The following is a 22264-nucleotide window of genomic DNA, read 5'->3' on the forward strand; positions in this document are numbered from 1 at the left end:
AGCGTCCTAGGAGAGCCACAGGAGCGCCAAAAGCGCCCGAGGAGCGCCTGAGGACCTCACCATGGTCGACCTCAGCACCCAAACCGCCCTAAATCGACCTGGGTGAGGTCGACAACCAACCTGGGTGTTAAAAAATACCCAACGCTCGAGAGCGCCCGAGAAGCGCCCCAGGAGCGCCTACAGGGCCCGAGGTGCGCCTGAGGACCTCACCAGCGTCGACCTGGGCACCCAAAATGCCCTAAATCAACCTGGGTGAGGTCGACAATTGACTTGGGTGCTAAAAAACATCCAACACTCGAGAGCGCCCAAGGAGCGCCCTATGAGCGCCCCAGGAGCGCCAAAAGCGCCCGTGGACCGCCTGAGGACCTCACCATGGTCGACCCGGGCACCCAAAACGCTCTAAATCGACCTAAGTGAGGTCGACAATTGACTTGGGTGCTAAAAAACACCCAACGCTCGAGAGCACCCCAGGAGCGCCCTATGAGCGCCCCAGGAGTGCCAAAAGCGCCCGAGGACCTCACCATGGTCGACCTGGGCACCCAAAACGCCCTAAATCGACCTGGGTGAGGTCGACAAACAACTGGGGTTTTAAAAAACACCCAACGCCCAAGGGCGCCCTAGAAGCGCTCACGAACGCCCGAGGTGCGACCCACTGTCGACCTGGACGCCCTGAGCGCCCCAAATCAACCTGTGTGAGGTCGAGCGCCCACGAGCGCCCGAGGTGCGCGCCAGCGTCAACCTGGACGCCCTGAGCGCCCTAAATCGACCTGGGCGAGGTCGAGCGCCCATGAGCGCCCGAGGTGCGCCCGAGGTGCGGGCCAGCGTTGACCTGGACGCCCCGAGCGACCTAAATCGACCTGAGCGAGGTCTAGCGCCCTAGAAGCGCCCGAAAAATGCTCAAAAAGCGCCCCAGAACACTTGATGTACCCCCAAAATGCCTCGGATCGATTGTGGAATGTCCAGAATCGGCCTAGGTGGCTAACTTTACTCAGAATAGGCTCGAGATGTAATCTAAAATGCTCTAAAAACTCTAGAAAAGTTTCTACGAAACTTATCCAAAGTTGGGGGGCAAATGATATGGGTCTGAAATTGGCCCTAAAAATTGTTGGGTTATTTTGAGCCCGGGTCTGATTTGAGGCCTGAGTATAAAGGCCCGGATCCTGGGTTTAACACCCAGAATCGTAACTAGCAGATTGACGTTATGAAAAGCCCGTTGGGCATCCACGTTTGGGAAACGTGGGCTGCCCAATCTCAAGGCTCGAGCCCCCAGCCCGGCCAGGGCCCAGAACTCGAATCCTAGTCCTACTAGGAGTCTGACTGATGAGTCCAGGACTCCGAGAGTCCTACAAGAACTCTGAATTTCGTGGATAACTATCTAGAGTCCTAGATAACCTCCAGCAGCTCAAGATAAAGATCAGGGATCAGTCTTATCCTATCTCTGACTCAAATACCTATTTCTACTAGGACTCTAACACCAGGGATCCTATTTCTAATCATTCTCTAACCCTGAGACATCTATATAAAGGGCTCTACCCCTCCAAAATAGAACTACGTTTTTTGACTTGATTCTTCACCCCGCAGAAGATATGTAGGCACCTCGTGAGGACCCGTCTGAGTTCCGACTCGTGAGATCAGTCAAAAAGCACGAAACTCACCCCTCGATTTTTGATCCATAACAAGAAGGATGTTGTTGTTCCTTCTAAAACCATTCAGGAATTTGTTGTGCCTAAAATGGGTCAGACTATTTCTTTTAGTGGTGATGATGAGTTCTACACAATGGAAGAGTTGGAACAATTAGAAGATCAATCTCTATCACTGTTTGTCAAGAAGTTTGGAAACATGAGTTTCTGAAAGGCATATGTTCAGCCTATTTGTATTTAAAGAGGTACAACTCAAATCAGATAAGAAAGCTCAGTAAATAGCAAGTCATCGGAATCCGTACGAAGAGCGTCAAATGATTTATGGGAATTATATGTCAGATAAATTCCAGGATGCTGCTGCACACCACTGAAAGAAGTTCATTAATATGTTCAGGCCTCAGTGCACAAATAATCTTTTGTGGCACGTCCAGGAGTTCAGAAGATATAAAGTTTCTATACTTTATTTCATCAGAAGATTCCATTTAATGAAGAAGTACTTACAAGACGAAGACTCGACGAACAAACCAAATTCTTATTGTTATTTTGACGAAGAATATTTGATTTAACTAGATACAGATGAACCAGACAGTACATCTGTGTATCAGTTATTCAAATTAAATATTTGAAGTCATTCAGAAGTGGTAGTTCGTTCGTTCGACAAATCAAGAAGAAGTTATTAAAGTTTAAAGAAGACGGGAAGCAGTTCTACTGAAGAATGGGTGATTAAATATTTAATAGATTATTATTTCACTTCACAAATAATTATATTAATTATGTAATTTATTTATTAAATTAATTCACTCTCGAATTAATTTAATTTATGAATTTATATGATTAACTTAATTAAGTGGATAATCTTCTACTTAATATATATGTCAAATTGCATTACTAAACACCTAAATCATCTCAGCACGACAATCTAAGATTGTCTTGCCGAGTGCATTCATTAACTGCCAAGACAACTCTTTTGTCTTGCCAAAGGAGGAAGCAATCAGCAAGACAATTGATTGTCTGGCCGAAGGGTTGCTTAAGGAGGAATGAAGACAATCAAGGCAATTATCTTTTGTCTTACCGAAGGAAGTCTGCAAGACAAAGATATTGTCTGACCGTGTGTCCTCTGCCAAGACAATAACTTGTCTTACCGAAGGAGATGTCATCTGCCAAGACAATAGAATTGTCTGACCGAAGTGGAATGGATGCTTGCAAGACAATCCTTGATTGTCTAGCCGAATGACTTCTGCCAAGACAATCCTTGATTGTCTGGCCGAATGGTTCTTGCCAAGACAATGTGATTGTCCTACCGAAGTCTTACATTGTCTTGCCCTTCCTTTGGATTGTCTTACAGCCGTTGAAATGGCTGTGTAAGACATTTAAATTGTCTTTCCTTGCTAGATTGTCTTTTCTACTTGTCTTTGTCTTGTCTTTGCATTGTCTTACAAGTACAATGCTTTGCCTATATATATGGCTTAGATATCTTCATTTCAAGTGTTCATCACTTTGTAAATCAAAGCATTTGTAAAGCTTTCAAGTTGTTCGTAACTTGCTTGATCGTTATATCCACAGTTTTCTGTGCTTTGATAACCCGGTTGTTTTAATCACTAAATCTAGAATATACCCTGTCGAATTTATTCTACGAACATTAGTGGACATTAAAACTGAACCATATTAATTATATAACGACTTCAAACATTGTTATATTAATTAATTTTAATCTGATTAACAAGTTATATTCAATGAGATTCACTTCCGTGATTATTTGGTATCGATTGTATTCAACCCCCCCTTCTACAATCGTATCTGGACCTAACAATTGGCATCAGAGCGGTTGATACCATTTTTCCGTATCAGATCCTATACACACTCTGTAACGTCCAAATATTTTTTATTCGAATTAATTTTATTTCAAAAATTAATTTTAATTTAAAATATTTTTCTTTCAGTAATCCAAATCTCATCCAAACACTATTCACTTTAAATCATTAAAAATGAGTACACAAAAGATTAGTAGCATTAAAATCTCACCGTTCAGCAAAAAACACTTCGGCCTATGGAAGAGGCACATGTTACTATTCCTCCACACTGCGAACAGGAAATACATCGGGATATTGAACAAAGGTGTTTCTACTCTGATGAAGCTTATAATAGCACACGAAGAGGATGGTGTGTTAATGCCTCATAAAACTGTTCTGAAAGAACTTTCTGAGTACACGGATGAAGAGAGTGAACAGATGAACCTTGATGACACTCTCCAACTGATCTTAGTTGAATCCCTAGATCTCGTCATGTACAATGCTGTTGTTAATTGTACGAATGCGAAGCAAATCTGGGATACGCTAGAAATCATCAATGAAGGCTCAGAAAAAGTAAGAGAGAACAAGAAAGAAATACTGATGGCTCAGTATGAACAGTTTGGTTCCAATCCCGGAGAAGGGATTTCAGATGTATTTATCAGACTTAATAATCTGATTAACAACTTAAATCTGAATGGAAAATACTACGACAATAAAGAGGTCAACATGAAGTTTCTCTTAACCCTTCCTGAACATCTGGAACACAGAATCACTGCAATCAGGGAAAGCAGAGATCTGAATGAGATATCTCTGGAAAGACTCTACGGAGTTCTGAAAACTTATGAACTGGAACAAGTTCAGACAAAGCAGAGATACGGATGGGGTAAAACACATAACCACTCAAGAGCTCTAGTTGTTAGAAGATCAATCTCTATCACTGTTTGCCAAGAAGTTTGGAAACATGAGATCCTGGAAGAACCCTTCCTACAAATACAAACCTACTGCTAGTAAGTTTCAGAAGGGAGGTTATTCATCTTCTACAAGCAAAGGAGGATACAAGACTGGGATGGTGGACAGAAGTAAATTTAAATGTTTCAACTGTGGTGAACCGGGACACTTTGCAACTGAGTGCAAGCAACCCAAGGTTCAAGGAAAGAGAAAGGATTCCTACGATGAGCTGAAACAGAAGTATGATGCCTTAGTGAGAAAGCATCAGGGAACTTTTGGAGGTCAAAACTTCAAAAGCAAATCTTATCTGGCAGAAGGCAAAAGCTGGGATGATACAGATAGTGATGAAGAGGAGCAGCTAGGGAATGTTGCTTTCATGGCTAATACTGGATCATCTTCACCTCCTACTGCTGGAAGCTTTCAGGTAGATCCTACATGCCCTAAACTGTTTATGCAATTAGGACTTGAAAGAGATGATGCTATTAAGAAGTTGAAAGCTGCCAATCTTAAAATTGATACGTTAGTTTTAGATATTCATGCTTATAAGATGAATGAGATGAATGTATTGAAACCTAAAATTGAACAACTGACTATGGATTTAGGATTACAAGTTGCTAAAGTCAGAGTTCTAGAAAAAGGTGAGATTGCTTTAAGACTTCATCTAGACAAAGAGAAAGTGAAATGTAAAGCCTTTAAGGATGCCTCCACTATAGTTAAAGAGCCAATGATAAACAAGAGATCAAGAGAACTGTTGGCATAGGCTTTGACTATAACAAATCCGTAGGTAAGGCTAGTAACATTACTCCCTTTAAGAAGAGTGCTGAGGAGAGAGGAATTCCTTTTGTTTTGAAAGATTCCCCTCATCCTTTGTTTAAATCCTCAGTAGCTGAACCTCTGTTAGAAAATCCTGTTGTCATTAAATATGAACTCAAACAGGAAGACCTTAAAATGAAAGAGAGTAATGAGATGAAAGATGAAATTCTGACAAACCTGAAACCAATCAAAGTGAAAGGCAATGTTAGGTTGCCTAAAGCTGGTTTAGGTGTCAACTCAGAAAGAACTAAGTTCAATAAGCCTAATAACTTTGTGAATAGTAAGAACGGAAACAATAGATGCCATTCTACTGAGAACTTTAAATCTGTTAATAATGTTAGAGTAGAATCTGTTGATGTTCCTACTATTGTGACTGATACTCCTGTTGTCCCTATATTTGATGCATGCCATAAATTTTGTGGTGTTGATAATTGTATGATTTGTGCTTTCAATACTATGTCTGCTTATTTTAAGAATTTGCATGCTAAAAATGAAAACACATCACCAAGACAACACACAAACAAGAAGTATGCTAGGGCAAAGACTGTTAGTCCTCCTCGTGTTAGGAAGGAGACTTATGTTCCAAAGCCTAAAACTAAGGTTTATAAGGCTGTTGTTAAGGAAGTAAGTTCAGTCATGTCTGAACCAAGTATCAGTCCAAGAGGCTCTGTTGTTACACCTGATAGAAATCAGTTCTTTAAGTTTGCTGGACCCAATCAAGTGTGGGTCCCAAAGAATGTTTAATCAAGTTGTCTTTTGCAGGTTGCCAGTGGAGTTGTTCGAGTTGTTTGGGTGCTTGACAGTGGAGCGTCAAGGCACATGACTGGCAATAGATCCCTGCTGTCTGAAGTGAGAGAGGCAACTGGACCTACAGTAACTTTTGCTGATAATAGCAAGGGTCGTACTGTTGGATATGGCAAGTATAAAGTTGGAAGGATCATCATAGAAGAAATTGCACTAGTTGAAGGACTACAACATAATCTCCTTAGTGTCAGCCAGTTTCGTGACAAGGGTTATTATGTTCACTTTGAAAAGGAAATATGTATAATCAAACATACCAAGGATAAACGTCCTTCACTATGTGGCATCAGGAAAGGCAACATATTTGTAGCTGATCTATCTACTGGACCAGGAAATGAATATCACTGTTTCTATGCAAAAGCATCTTCTGAAGACAGTCAGTTATGGCATAAGAAACTCTCACACCTCAATTTCAAAACTATAAACTCTCTGGTCAAGAGAGATTTGGTGAGAGGTTTGCCTTCCCTGGAATTTACATCTGATGATCTCTGTGAAGCTTGTCAGAAAGGAAAAGCGAAGAGAACATCTCACAAAAGCAAGACCATCAATAGTATCACTGAACCATAGCACCTGTTGCACATGGATTTATTTGGCCCAGTGAATATTACGTCAATTGATGGAGGAAGATATGCTTTGGTCATTGTGGATGACTTCTCAAAGTTTACTTGGGTTTACTTCCTATCTTCCAAGGATGAAACTCTCCTGACAGGAATTGATCATATCAAGCAAGTTGAATTGGAAAAGGGTGTTCCTGTAAAAGCTGTAAGATCAGATAATGGAACTGAGTTCAAGAATCAAACCTTAATCAACTTTTACTCTGACAAGGGTATCAACAGACAGTAGTCAACACCAAGGACTCCACAACAGAATGGAGTCGTCGAAAGAAAGAATCGTACATTGATTAAAGCTGCTAGAACAATGATTGCTGAAGCAAAGCTTCCTCTGTACTTTTGGGCTGAAGCTGTGAGCACTGCCTGCTACACCCAGAACAGAACCTTGATCAATAAGGATCACATGAAAACTCCCTTTCAATTGTATAACAACAAGAAACCATATGTCAAACATCTTCATGTCTTTGGAGCCAAATGCTTTGTTCTTAAAGATGGTGAAGAGAACTTAAGTAAGTTTGAGCCAAAGGCATATGAAGCAATCTTTGTTGGTTATACCAAAATTGCTTATAGAGTTTTTGTGATTGACACTCTGTCAGTGAAAGTTAGTGTCAATGTTACATTTGATGACACTAAACTTCCAAGTCTACAATCTGCTGATCCATCTGAGTCTTTGAAGTTTGACAACTATCCAGACTCTGATTCAGAAGATGATATGCCACCTGAGGTTGCAACAGGAGATGACAACAATGATGGTAATGATCCAGGCAATGGTGGAGGAAATGGTGGAAACACTGGAGATTCCACTAATGCTAGTGGTGGATCATCAAGTCAACCTGGCAACAACTCAGGGGGAGCTGGTGGATCAACTAGTCACACATTTCAGCTTAATGATAATACTGCTGAATCATCAAGGACACATCTTCCAAAGGAAAGGATTTGGAGCAGAGATCATCCCTTTGATTTAATTATTGATGATCCTGATGCTGGTGTCAAGACTAGAAGTGCTACGACAAATGAATGCCTATTTTCAGGGTTTCTATCTCAACTAGAACCAAAGAAAATAGAAGAAGCACTTGCTGATCCTGATTGGGTTCATGCCATGCAAGAAGAACTCAATCAATTTTTGAGACAAGAAGTCTAGGCCCTGGTTCCAAGACCAAAAGGAAAATCTACCATTGGAGCTAGATGGGTCTTCCGTAAGAAGTTAGATGGTGATGGCATTGTTATGAGAAACAAAGCCAGACTGGTTGCAAAAGGTTATTCACAAGAAGAAGGAATTGATTATGATGAAACCTATGCTCCAGTTGCTCGTCTTGAAGCCATCAGAATATTTCTTGCATTTGCTGCACACTCCAACTTCAAGGTTTATCAAATGGATGTGAAAAGTGGAAAGCTGGAAGAAGAAGTATATCTGGAACAGCCCCCTGGCTTTGAAAATCCAGAGTTCGCTGATTTTGTATACTTCCTATTCAAAGCTGTCTATGGACTCAAGCAATCACCAAGGACATGGTATGACACTCTCTCTGAGTTTTTAATTGAAAACAATTTTACTAGAGTTGTCATAGACAAAACTCTCTTTTACAAATTGCATGATAAGGATATGATATTTGTACAAATATATGTTGATGATATTATATTTGGTTCTACTAACGATAACTTGTGCAAGAGATTTGCTAAGTTGATGCAGAGTAACTATGAGATGAGTATGATGGGTGAGCTGTCCTACTTCCTTGGTCTTCAAGTAAGCCAAAAGGAAGATGGAATATTCATTTGCCAATCTAAATATGTCAAAGATCTTCTTCGAAAGTACAATCTAGAAGACTCTTCACCGGCAAAGACACTCATGGCCACTGCCACAAAGCTTGACCAGGATAAATCTGGTAAGAAAGTTGATATCACAAGCTATCGAGGTATGATTGGCTCTTTACTTTATCTCACTGCAAGTAGACCAGATATCATGTTTGCAACATGTTTGTGTGCTAGGTTCCAAGCTGATCCTAAGGAATCACGTCTTATAGCCGTCAAAAGAATCTTTATATATCTTAAGGGTACACCTGGATTAGGTATTTGGTACCCTAAGAATACTGGTTTTGACTTAACCAGCTATACAGATTCTGATTATGCAGGATGCAGGATTGATAGGAAGAGTACGTCTGGAAGCTGTCAATTTCTAGGACGTCGGTTGGTTTCCTGGTACAGCAAGAATCAGCACTCCGTGTCTACTTCTACTACTGAAGCTGAGTATATAGCTGCTGGTAGCTGCTATGCTCAGATCTTGTGGATCAAGAATCAACTGAATGATTATGGTGTTGTAGTAAACAAAATTCCTATATTTTGTGATAATACAAGTGCCATAGCCATTTCCAACAATCCGGTTCAACATTCAAGAACCAAGCACATTGATATCAGGTATCATTTCATTCGAGAACATGTCATGAATGGTACAGTGGTGTTACATTTTGTGCCCACGACTGAGCAAATTGCTGACATCTTCACTAAACCACTGGATGAATCCACTTTCTCTAAGCTGGTTTGTGACTTAGGGATGTTAAATATGACATAGTTCTCTTGTATATATTTTTCATATGTATTATAGGTTTGTATATTTTTTGTGAATTTTCTATGTAATTATTTCTATATTATTAGATTTTATATGATATATTGTATCTTATCTGATAAAATTTTGAGTAGTTATGCATGCTTGTTTATTAGTCTGTAATTTTCTAAGTGCTTATATACTCCCCTGTAATATTTCTTAGGCATTTAGATAATTATTTGTATTTATTTTGTATTTTTCAAAATTAATTAAGCATAAATATTTGAGTTTAAGTTAATTCATTTTATTGAATTCAAATTAAGTTCATAAATATTTATATTTAATTAAAGTTGAAATTTACAAAATATTCGTGTAATATATAATATTGCTTTTATTATAGATTTTTGATTTTATTTACAAAATGTTTTATCCTTTTAAAATCATCAAAAATCATATTATTCTATAATATTTCTTTTCTTTTTCGGCAAGACAATTGCTTTGTCTTTCTGAAGTGCGAGTCTTGAGGCTCAGTAAGACAATTTACAATTGTCTTACTGAACCGTGTTTCATCCCCTTTTAACTCGTTTCAGTAAGACAACCCATGTTTGTCTTGCTAAGCCTTCTCTACACCCTCTAAGACAATTGTTTGTCTTACAGCTCCTTCACATAGTCTGTTCGGGGCGACAATTCTTTTGAATTGTCTTACCGAAATCTTGCACTTCCCCCGTTTAAACCCTTCTTTGTCTTACTGGGTTTTCTTTTTTATATCCCGTAAGACAAAGCCGATTGTCTTAGCTTACCTCTTCACCTCCTTCACTCGCATACACACACACGACATACATAGAAGCTCTGGGTTTTCAAGTTTCTTCCTAAAACTTGCTGTGTTATTTCCCAAGCCATAGATGCTTGCTGGTTAACCTTCAAATCACTGTAAACAAGTCGAAACTCTGCCGTTTTTCATTTCGAAAACTTTGAACTAGGGTTGTGTGTTCTTGCGATATTCGATCGTTTTGTAATCGGCTGTTTTATCAAAGTTTCGAAATCAACAGTGGTGGAGTTAGGGTTCTTGTATTCGATTTGGGGGTTCTTGAACTTAAGACTGTGTTTGGTTGGTGTGTATTTGTTTTGGGGATTTTAAGTCACAAGGGCGTGTTTGGTTTGCGGATTTTTTATTAAGTCGGAGTTATTTGCGGTTAAGGGATTGCTTGCCTAGTACGGAATTAATTGATTAGTGCCATTTAAATTAATTAACTTTTAATTCGATATTATTCTAATATTTCGAATTATTAATTAATTAATCAAGTTTTAATTATTAGTTGAAATTTGCGAGACATTTGAGAATTCACATTTTATTTGAAAAATTCTCGCTTAATTCAATTTTTAATTATTAAAAATGGCTGGAGAATTTGTGATCGCTGAGACTAACTACTGTGCCAGCCTGAATCCTGATGACTGCTCTGATAGATTCAAGACTTGGGTCAGATTTCTTTCAAGACAGTGTCTAGCCAGTACTGCACTTACAGTTGATATTCCGATTCAAGTGCAACCACTATTCGACTACTACTCAAATGCTGTCAATTCTACGACCCTGGAGAACTACAAGATAATAGGGGATCTACCTAACGGGAAGAGGATTGTCATCACTGTTGATGATGTGAACAGAATCCTAGGATTTCCAAGGGAAAATTTTGAGCAAGATCCCTCAGATGATGAAATCAGACAATTCTTTCCTAAGATGTCTAAGGGAAATCTGAAGGCTGAATGGGATGTGTTCTTCGACACCCTGGCAAAGGTGTTTGCTCCCACTAATCGGAAGAATTTTGGCAATATATCTTCGATGCTGCAAATCTTTGGATTCAGCATAGCTTATAACAGACGGATCAACTTTGGGAAGATATTGATGAGGGAGATTATCAGAAAGATAGGGTCTGTTACACAACGATCAGTTCATCCGAATGAAAAAGTTGAATGCTTCTATCCGAGGTTTCTAATGTTATTTCTGAATGACAAGATGAATGAAGCTGATAGGAACATGTACGTTGATTCTCCTGTTGTTCCTATTCAGAGAACTTGTGCTAAGATCCAGACCAGGCTGGTAAACAAGAAAAAGCATGATAATGTGCCACTGGTGGTGACTCCTTTCATGTTAGAGCAATTCAGTGCTCCATTTCAGCCTATTCAAGTTCCTGAACCTCAACAACAACAACAACAATACCAACCTCAACAACAACAACAGGCTCATCCAGACATTCAACAAGAACAACTGCAACAACAATCACCTCCACAGAACCCTCAACCATTTCAACTTCTTCAAGACTATCAATCATCCAGCCAATCCTCACATTACTCTCCCTACAACCCTCCTTACAACTCACCACATCAATCACCTCACCAATCATCATACAACTCTCCTCACCAATCTCAAAACCAATCTCCTCCACATTACAACTTCTTTCCTGATCAACAAGCATCCATCTTTCCCTCTCAATCTGAACCTATACCCTCACCTACACATACACATAACTTTACCCAACCACAATCTACCTCTCAGCCACTGTCTGCTGATTCTGCTATCAATCCAGAGCTACAGGACTTCAGGACTGATTTACAGGTAGCTCAGGTATAATCTCACTGATACCTTTAATATTGATATTGCAGATTTTGATTGCGATATTGGCTTTGATTTCCAGACTCCCAGCATTGAACCTGAAAACACCCAGGTTCATATCCAAGCTGACGTTACCATTTCAACAACTGATTCTTCATCAAACACTTCAAACAACACTACTACAACCCCAGTTGTTAGAAAGGTAGCCCGGAAATGGAGTGGGAGTGCAATTTTGAGAGATCCCGCAGCTCTGTCTTATAAGAAGCAAAGGGTGGCAGAACCTGAGACAACTGCAGCTGCATCCATTTCCTCCCAAAAGGATTTGGACACTGAAATGGTAAATATACAGTCTCTAGATTCATTCTCTGCACAGAATGCATTTATTGAAATTGGTCGTCCGACCGCGGTATCCTGTAAAGAATCAAGCACACAACTAGCACTCACGCTAGTAAACACTGAACCTTTGTCTTTTGATTCTTCACTTAGAGAAAACATGTCATATGAAAAATTTTCTGATCACTCTTTCTTTTTGGATCAGGATCTACTTGGCAACCTGCAAGTACATCAGCCTTCACATGCATCCGAAGCACAATTTGTTCCTTCACTTCCTACAGTTCCATCTCAGGGAACTATGGTTGTATATTCAGGTTCTGGTGACGGTGTGAAACATACGAGTGAAATCAGGCAAACACCGAGCGAAACACATGCACGAGAGGATAGTGATAAATCTTTGAGTGTTCGTGAGGTGAGTGCACACACCAACACAGATCTGTTACAGGAACAAATGTCTGCTCTAAAAGCTGAAATAGAAAGGTTGAATGCTGAGAATGCTCGATTCAGAAGTGGAGAGCTGGTGACTCTGCAGGAGAAAGTTGTTGATCCTTCCTTTACTTCTCTGAAAAAGGAATTGGATGATCATGTAAAGGGCATTCACTCTAGGATGGACAAATTTGATAAGACCCAGGAGCTCTGTCTGACAAAGCTTGACAACTTGGAGCAAACTCTGGCTCAAGTTGTTCAACACTTAAAGATTAATCCGTCTACATCTCAGTCTACTCCAGAGGATCCCTCAACTAAGGGGGAGAAGGATAACGAAGATGAGGATGACAAAGATGATCACAGCAATCCTGATGCTGCTGATAGGAGTAATAAGGATGGAGATACTATTAGGAGTGATAAGGGTGGAGATGGAGCAAGTGGAAAAGATTCTTCTGCAGTTGACAAAAGTTATGACAAGTCTAAAGGCAAAATGCCTGAATCTGAGAACATCTTCACTAATCAGGATTATGAAAACATTCCTGAAGATGTTGATGATGATGATGCATTTGATTCTGCTTATTTTGAAGCTGAGGAAGAAGGTCGTTTCGAGGAAAGCTTTATCTTCAATGAAGATCAGTCTGTGGACCCTGAGCACATGGAAAAGGTCAGGTTGTTTAAAGCTCAACATGAAGCTAGCAAAGCAAAGCTTTAGGAATTACAGAAACTTGTGGATGAGAAGAGGACAACTGATGAGTTGGTCAAGCTGGAGAAACAGAAGATATGGGATGCTAAGTGCAAGGAAAAGAGAGAAGATATCTCCAGGAAAGTTGGTGAAAGCTGGGATATTGCTAGGCAAATCTTCTCTGGACCTCAAAGGGAACCTTTCAATGATGGTAAGTTCAAACCTTTCATCTATGACCTGAGAGAGGCTAACTCTATTGAGGATATGTTTATGCGTGCTCTTGCTCTCGAGTTAGAATACATAACTATTGGTGTCAAGAATCTTCTCAATGAATGGGAGATCATTATTTCTACTCAGAGAAACGGAACATTCAGGGTTTCAATTGATCTATTCAAGTTTCTATCTCTAACTGAAATCTGGGTGATTCGTAACAAGATCAGACGCAGCTCAAATCTGAATGAACTCCTTCGTGACAGACTTATGGATTGTGCAATTCATAACAGTCCACAAGTTGTCAGAAATCCTTACTGTGTTAAGTTCATTCATGAGAGAAAGTTTGGAACCTTCTACCTGGACTACCAACATCTTCTTAAGTATGATGTTAATCAGATGGTTCTTGTTTCAACAATTCTACGTACCAAGGGCTTCGCTACGAAGGCCAAAGCTGATGCTGATACTGAGATTGTGAACTACTGCACAAGAAGAAACATTCAACAATACTTCAGAAAGATGAAGTATATCAACCAATCTCAGCCAGCAGATTTCATCGAAGACCCTGTGGACATAGAAGTTCAATATCATCTTTCATTGGCTCGTGAAAGAAAGAAGCTTGGAGAATCCACTGCAGCTGAAGAGCCTACTCAGAATGAGCCTTCTACTCCAATTATTCACTGTTCAGATGCTGAAGAAGGAGAAGTCACTCGTTCTGAGTAAATAGATTGATTAGGATATTTGTTAGATATGTTCGAGGAACATCCTTTTGTAATCTATTAATGATCATGGTTTAATGTTTAATGCAAAGCCATAAACTTTTGCTATTTACATTCCTTTGTTTAAATCTTTGTCTTATCTGTTAGTTGAGTTATCCTCTAGGAAATTTGCATGTTATGTTAACAAACAAATAGGGGGAGATTGAATGGCATATGTTCAGCCTATTTATATTTAAAGAGGTACAACTCAACTCAGATAAGAAAGCTCAGTAAATAGCAAGTCATCGGAATCCGTACGAAGAGCGTCAAATGATTTATGGGAATTATATGTCAGATAAATTCCAGGATGCTGCTGCACACCACTGAAAGAAGTTCATTAATATGTTCAGGCCTCAGTGCACAAATAAACTTTTTTGGCACGTCCAGGAGTTCAGAAGATATAAAGTTTCTATACTTTATTTCATCAGAAGATTCCATTTAATGAAGAAGTACTTACAAGACGAAGACTCGACGAACAAACCAAATTCTTATTGTTAATTTGACGAAGATTATTTGATTTAACTAGATACAGATGAACCAGACAGTACATCTGTGTATCAGTTATTCAAATTAAATATTTGAAGTCATTCAGAAGTGGTAGTTCGTTCGTTCGACAAATCAAGAAGAAGTTATTAAAGTTTAAAGAAGACGGGAAGCAGTTCTACTGAAGAATGGGTGATTAAATATTTAATAGATTATTATTTCACTTCACAAATAATTATATTAATTATGTAATTTATTTATTAAATTAATTCACTCTCGAATTAATTTAATTTATGAATTTATATGATTAACTTAATTAAGTGGATAATCTTCTACTTAATATATATGTCAAATTGCAGTACTAAACACCTAAATCATCTCAGCAAGACAATCTAAGATTGTCTTGCCGAGTGGATTCATTAACTGTCAAGACAACTCTTTTGTCTTGCCAAATGAGAAAGCAATCAGCAAGACAATTGATTGTCTGGCCAAAGGGTTGCTTAAGGAGGAATGAAGACAATCAAGGCAATTATCTTTTGTCTTACCGAAAGAAGTCTGCAAGACAAAGATATTGTCTGACCGTGTGTCCTCTGCCAAGACAATAACTTTGTCTTACCGAAGGAGATGTCATCTGCCAAGACAATAGAATTGTCTGACCGAAGTGGAATGGATGCTTGCAAGACAATCCTTGATTGTCTGGCCGAATGACTTCTGCCAAGACAATCCTTGATTGTCTGGCCGAATGGTTCCTGCCAAGACAATGTGATTGTCCTACCGAAGTCTTACATTGTCTTGCCCTTCCTTTGGATTGTCTTACTGCCGTTGAAATGGCTTTGTAAGACATTTAAATTGTCTTTCCTTGCTAGATTGTCGTTTCTACTTGTCTTTGTCTTGTCTTACAAGTACAATGCTTTGCCTATATATATGGCTTAGATTTCTTCATTTCAAGTGTTCATCACTTTGTAAATCAAAGCATTTGTAAAGCTTTCAAGTTGTTCGTAACTTGCTTGATCGTTATATCCACAGTTTTCTGTGCTTTCATAACCCGGTTGTTTTAATCACTAAATCTAGAATATACCCTGTCGAATTTATTCTACGAACATAAGTGGACATTAAAATTGAACCATATTAATTATATAACGACTTCAAACATTGTTATATTAATTAATTATAATCTGATTAACAAGTTACATTCAATCAGATTCACTTCCGCGATTATTTGGTATCGATTCTATTCAACCCCCCTTCTACAATCGTATCTGGACCTAACAGTTTCAGGAAGAACCCTTCTTACAAATACAAACCCTTTGCTAACAAGTTGCAAAAGGGAGGTTCTTCATCTTCTTCCAACAAAGGAGGATACAAGACTGGAATGGTTGATCGAAGTAGATTTAAATGTTTCAATTGTGGTGAACCTGGACGCTTTGCAACTGAGTGCAAGCAACCCACGGTTCATGGAAAGAGGAAAGATTCCTCTGATGAGCTGAAGCAGAAGTATGATGCCTTAGTGAAAAAGCATCAGGGTACTTCTGGAAGTCAAAGATTCAAGAACAAATCATATCTAGCAGAAGGAAAAAGCTGGGATGATACAGATAGTGATGAAGAAGAGCAGCTTGGAAATGTTGCTTTCATGGTTAGATCTGGATCATCTTCACCTCCTCATGCTGGAAGCTCTCTGGGTGCCAGAGGAATTGTACGAGTTGTTTGGGTGCTTGACAGTGGAGGGTCAAGGCACATGATTGGCATGAATTCCCTGCCGACAGAAGTAAGAGAGGCAACTGGCCCTTTAGTTACTTTTGCTGACAATAGCAAAGGTCGAACTATAGGATATGGCAAGTACAAAGTTGGAAAGATCATCATAGAAGAGATTGCTATAGTTGAAGGATTTGAACATAATCTCCTCAGTATCAGTCAGTTCTGTGACAAGGGATACTCTGTTCATTTTAAAAAGGAGACATGTACAATCAAACATATCAAGAATGAACGTCCTTCACTATTTGGCATAAGGAAAGGTGATATCTATGTAGCTGACTTATCTTCTGGACCAGGAAATGCAATACAGTGTTTTTATGCAAAGGCATCCACTGAAGATAGTTGGTTATGGCATAAGAAGCTCTCACATCTCAACTTTAAAACTATGAACTCTCTGGTCAAGAGAGATCTAGTGAGAGGCTTACCTTCCCTGGAATTTACAACTGATGATATTTGTGAAGCTTGTCAGAAAGGAAAAGCAAAGAGAGCATCTCACAAAAGCAAGACCATCAATAGCATCACTGATCCATTGCAGCTATTGCATATGGATTTGTTTGGCCCAGTGAATGTTATGTCAATTGATGGAGGAAGATATGCTTTGGTTATTGTGGATGACTTCTCAAAATTTACTTGGGTTTACTTCCTATCTTCCAAGGATGAAACTCCCCTGACAGTAATTGATCATATCAAGAAAGTTGAATTAGAAAAGGGTGTTCCTGTAAAAGCTATAAGATCAGATAATGGTACGGAGTTCAAGAATCAAACTTTAGTCAACTATTACTCTGAGAAAGGAATTAACAGACAGTACTCAACACCAAGGACTCCTCAACAAAATGGAGTCGTAGAAAGAAAGAATCGTACACTGATTGAAGCTGCAAGGACAATGATTGCTGAAGCAAATCTTCTTTTGTACTTTTGGGCTGAAGTTGTGAGTACTGCTTGTTACACCCAGAATCGAATTTTGATCAATAAGGATCACATGAAAACTCTATTTCAGCTGTTTAACAACAAAAAACCAAATGTCAAACATCTTCATGTCTTTGGAGCTAAATGTTATGTTCTCAAGGATTTGAACAAATTTGAACCAAAGGCATATGAAGCCATTTTTGTTGGTTACACCAATACAGCTTATAAAGTTTTTGTGATTGATACTTTGTCAGTGAAAGTTAGTGTCAATGTAACATTTGATGAAACTAAACTCCCAAGTCTACAATCTTCTAATTCATTTGAGTCTCTGAAGTTTGACAACTATCCTGATTCAGATTCAGATGATGATATGGCACCTGAGGTTGCAACAGGAGATGACAACAATGATGGTGATGATCCAGGCAATGGTGAAGGAAATGGTGGAAACACTGGAGATTCCACTAATGCTAGTGGTGGATCATCAAGTCATCATGGCAGCAACTCAGGGGGAGCTGATGGATCAATTAGTCACACATTTCAGCATAATGACAATACTGTTGAATCATCAAGATCATATCTTCCAAGGGAAAGGATCTAGAGCAGAGATCATCCTTTTGATTTAATTATTGGTGATCCTGATGTTGGTGTAAAGACTAGAAGTGCTACATCTAACGAATGTTTATTTTCTGGTTTTCTATCTCATCTTGAACCAAAGAAAATAGATGAAGCACTTGCTGATCCTGATTGGGTTCTTGCCATGCAAGAAGAACTCAATCAATTTGAGAGACAAGAAGTCTGGGCCCTGGTTCCAAGGCCTAAGGGTAAGTCTATAATTGGAACTAGATGGGTTTACCGGAACAAGTTAGATGGTGATGGCATTGTTGTGAGAAACAAAACCGTACTGGACGCAAAAGGTTATTCCCAAGAGGAAGGAATTGATTACGATGAAACCTATGCTCCAGTTGCTCGTCTTGAAGCCATCAGAATATTTCTTGCATTTGCTGCACACTCCAACTTCAAGGTTTATCAAATGGATGTGAAAAGTGCACGTCTGAATTGGAAGCTTGAAGAAGAAGTATATCTTGAACAGCCTCGTGGCTTTGAAAATCCAGAATTTGCTGACTTTGTCTACTTCTTATTCAAAGCTGTCTATGGCCTCAAGCAGTCACCAAAGACCTGGTATGACACTCTCTCTGAGTTTTTAATTGAAAATAATTACACTAGAGGTGTCATAGACAAAACTCTCTTTTACAAATTGCATGATAATAATATGATATTTGTTCAAATATATGTTGATGATATTATATTTGGTTCTATTAACGATGACTTGTGCAAGAGATTTGCTAAGTTAATGCAGAGTAATTATGAGATGAGTATGATGGGTGAGCTTTCCTACTTCCTTGGTCTTCAAGTAAGCCAAAAGGAAGATGGTATTTTTATTTGCCAATCAAAGTATGTCAGCGATCTTCTATGAAAGTACAATCTAGAAGACTCTTCACCAGCAAAGAGACCCATGGCCACTGCCACAAAGCTTGACCAGGATAAATCTGGTAAGAAAGTTGATATCTCAAGCTATTGAGGTATGATTGGCTCATTACTCTATCTCACTACTAGTAGGCCAGATATTATGTTTGCAACATGTTTGTGTGCTAGGTTCGAAGCTGATCCTAAAGAATCACATCTTATAGCCGTCAAAAGAATCTGTAGATATCTTAAGGGTACACCTGGCTTAGGTATATGGTACCGTAAGAATGCTGGTTTTGACTTAGCCGGCTATACAGATTACGATTATGCAGGATGCAGGATTGATAAGAAGAGTACGTCTGGAAGCTGTCAATTTCTAGGACGATGGTTGGTTTCCTGGTACAGCAAGAAGCAGCACTCCGTGTCTACTTCTACTGCTGAAGCTGAGTATATAGCTGCTGGTAGCTGCTGTGCTCAGATACTTTGGATCAGGAATCAATTAAATGATTATAGTATTGTAGTAAACAAAATTCCTATACTTTGTGATAATACAAGTGCCATAGCCATTTCCAACAATCCGGTTCAACATTCAAGAACCAAGCACATTGATATTAGGGATCATTTTATTCGAGAACATGTCATGAATGGTACAGTGATGTTACATTTCGTACTCACGACTGAGCAAATTGCTGACATCTTCACTAAACCACTTGATGAATCCACTTTCTCTAAGTTGGTTTGTGAGCTAGGTGTAATATCCCAGATTTTTTTTTAATTTAGTATGTGCTTATTATAAATCTAATTGGTTGGTTCCAAATATTATTGTTGTCTTTAATTTGAAAGTGGATTGACTATGTGAATAGTTCCATGTGATTATACGTGTTTTGTGGATTACTATGGATTTTACAAATTATGCGTCCTCCTTCTTTCTCTGATTCCGAGGACGGAATCCCTATAAGGAGGGTAGATTGTAATGACCCAGATTTTTAAAAATATTTTTATTAGTATTAAAAGTGATTTACTTTAAACAAAGGAATAAGATTTAATATTTTATTCCAGTTTGATGAGTTTCCAAAATTTTTTGTTCAACCCCGGGTTATGGTGTTATTGATAAATAATTGTATTTTCAAAAGTGATTCTTTTATCGATTTTAATTCCGAAAAATTGTTTAAAAATTCCAGAAAAATTCCCGAAAAATCATTTTTAACCCAAGACTTGATTTGACAACAATCGGGATGGGAGACCTTATATGAAATATGTTGTCTGCTATCTGTTTGATGTGTTATATGCCGATAGAAGAGTTAGAAAACAGTTTTGATCATATCTTTTGATCCGTAAGTCGGAATCGTGTGAAACGAAAGAGAGATGAAAACTTATAAAGAGTATTTCGATATAATGTGATAATATGATCGAGTCTAGAAGGTGGCTATACATTGCTTAATATGCACAATGCGATTATATGTTATTTGATTGCTATTAATTGATGACTATGTGATATACGTGTTTACTTAGAAGATTATAGATGTGATAAATGAAGTGTATGACTGGTACTGGATAAGGACATATGGATTATAAGGTTTGGAATTGATGGATTGGGTGTTGGTCAGAATAAGATAATAGATGGATAGTCTTATAAATAGACGAAATGATGTCGGATTTTCGATAGGATCTATATGATTATTGATTTGTAATATGTTATGTGGAATATAACTTGACTATATGTTAAAGTCAAAGAATGATTAGGTGTTAAGTGATATCTGATAGTTTTAAAGGAATAAATAAGTGGGTATCGATATACGTGATATGTATATGCGATCGATTGTTTAGTGATTGTAGTGTTTTCTTATTCTCGTAAAGGATTCGGACGAGACGTGTACGCTCGAAGACGTTCATAAAGTGAAATTGTGTTGCAAAGCGAATAAGAAATGAATCGAGGAAGCAAAGTGATATCGCGGATAGAGTATAGCCAGAGATGGTCTAGAGATTATGATATGCATAGATTGTGAAAGTGGAAAGATGAGATTGAGCTATAAGTTGGAAACTGGATTTAAGGCAAGTATCCTACACCCTTCTTTTGGATATCTTGCGATTATTCTGATCCATTCTTTTCGTATGTGTTGCAAATATTCGTTCCTCTCTTTTTCATATTTGGAAGTGTAAATATTTTATCCATCCTTTTCTAATCCTCAAAAATTCAGATAATTCCAATTTTACAAATTAATTCGAAGTTCAGATTGTCGGTTAGAACCTAGAATGAATTGGGATCTTCTTGATTATTCAACCCGCCATTGTCATGCTGGTTTAGCAGGCTAAATTCAGTTGCTTAGCCGATAATGGAGGATACTGGATAGTTAAGGATTTCCTGAACTATGATTTATGAAAGGATGGATCGTGGTTTATGAAAAGATGAATTGAAAGTTGATTTGAAATTATTTAGTTATTGATATTGATTGTGATACTGTTTTATTGATTTACTGACCTGTTGAATTGAATTATAGAATTGGATTGTTGTTTTTTTATAAAAATATATGGACCAAATGAGTGGTCAGACCAGATGAGTGGTCATGTTAGGCCAATGAGTGCCTTGGATCCAGTGATAGAGCATGGCGGGGCCTGCTCGGGGTTAGGTATGACTGATCAGCATCCTAACCTTGGTTTTTAATTAAAATGTGATAGTCCAATTCAATAATTCTCTTGTGAAGGATTGAATTCCTCAGGTTTCTATTGCTGCAAGGTATTGTGATTCTTTTATACAATACCTGAATTTGTGAACTCAGGTTGAATCTTTTTATATCTTGAACTCGAGAATTTCTGTTATATCATTTCAGAACTGTCATTGTTTATTACTACTTGCTGAGCATTGTTGCTCACTCTTGCTATTCTCTTTTAACCATTTCAGAAAGGATTAAAGATGAATGGCTAGACTATGATTACGAATAAGGCTAAGGCTAGGCGAGGAGTCAGAGGTGTTAAGGATCCAGTGGTCGAGAAGTGTGCAAGAAGATTGATAAGGTTGGTGTTATCTAGAGTTGTGCTATTGAGACCCAAATGTAAGTCATGCCTGGAATAGATTGACAATGACTCTTCTTATTGAAGATGATCTGATGTTGTAAGGTATTTATTGATAGTGGTTGATTCTAATTTCAATAGTGTAACCTGGATGCGATCCTGTTGCTTTTAGGGGGTTGAAATGTTCTCTTTCAAATCTTTTAATGGCTTTCAAGTGTTAAATTCTTTGATTTCATCATCTAAAAAAAATATACAGGTTTTCAAAGTGTTTTAAAAATGGTTTTTGTGTGTTGACGTCAGAATCCGGGCCCCCGGATTCCTGGACCGTCACAGTTGGTATCAGAGCAACAGGTTACAAGTTATTGAAATCTGAATATAGATTATAGTCTTAAGTTTTCTAGAGAAGAAAGTTGTGTGACCTCACATAGAGGTATTGTGAGACTATCTGAAAATAGTCTAGAGATGTGAGAGAAGAATAGAGTCTAGTTAGACGA

Source organism: Daucus carota, chromosome 3 (genome assembly GCF_001625215.2).
Source record: "Daucus carota subsp. sativus chromosome 3, DH1 v3.0, whole genome shotgun sequence".
Classification (NCBI taxonomy): Eukaryota; Viridiplantae; Streptophyta; class Magnoliopsida; order Apiales; family Apiaceae; genus Daucus; species Daucus carota.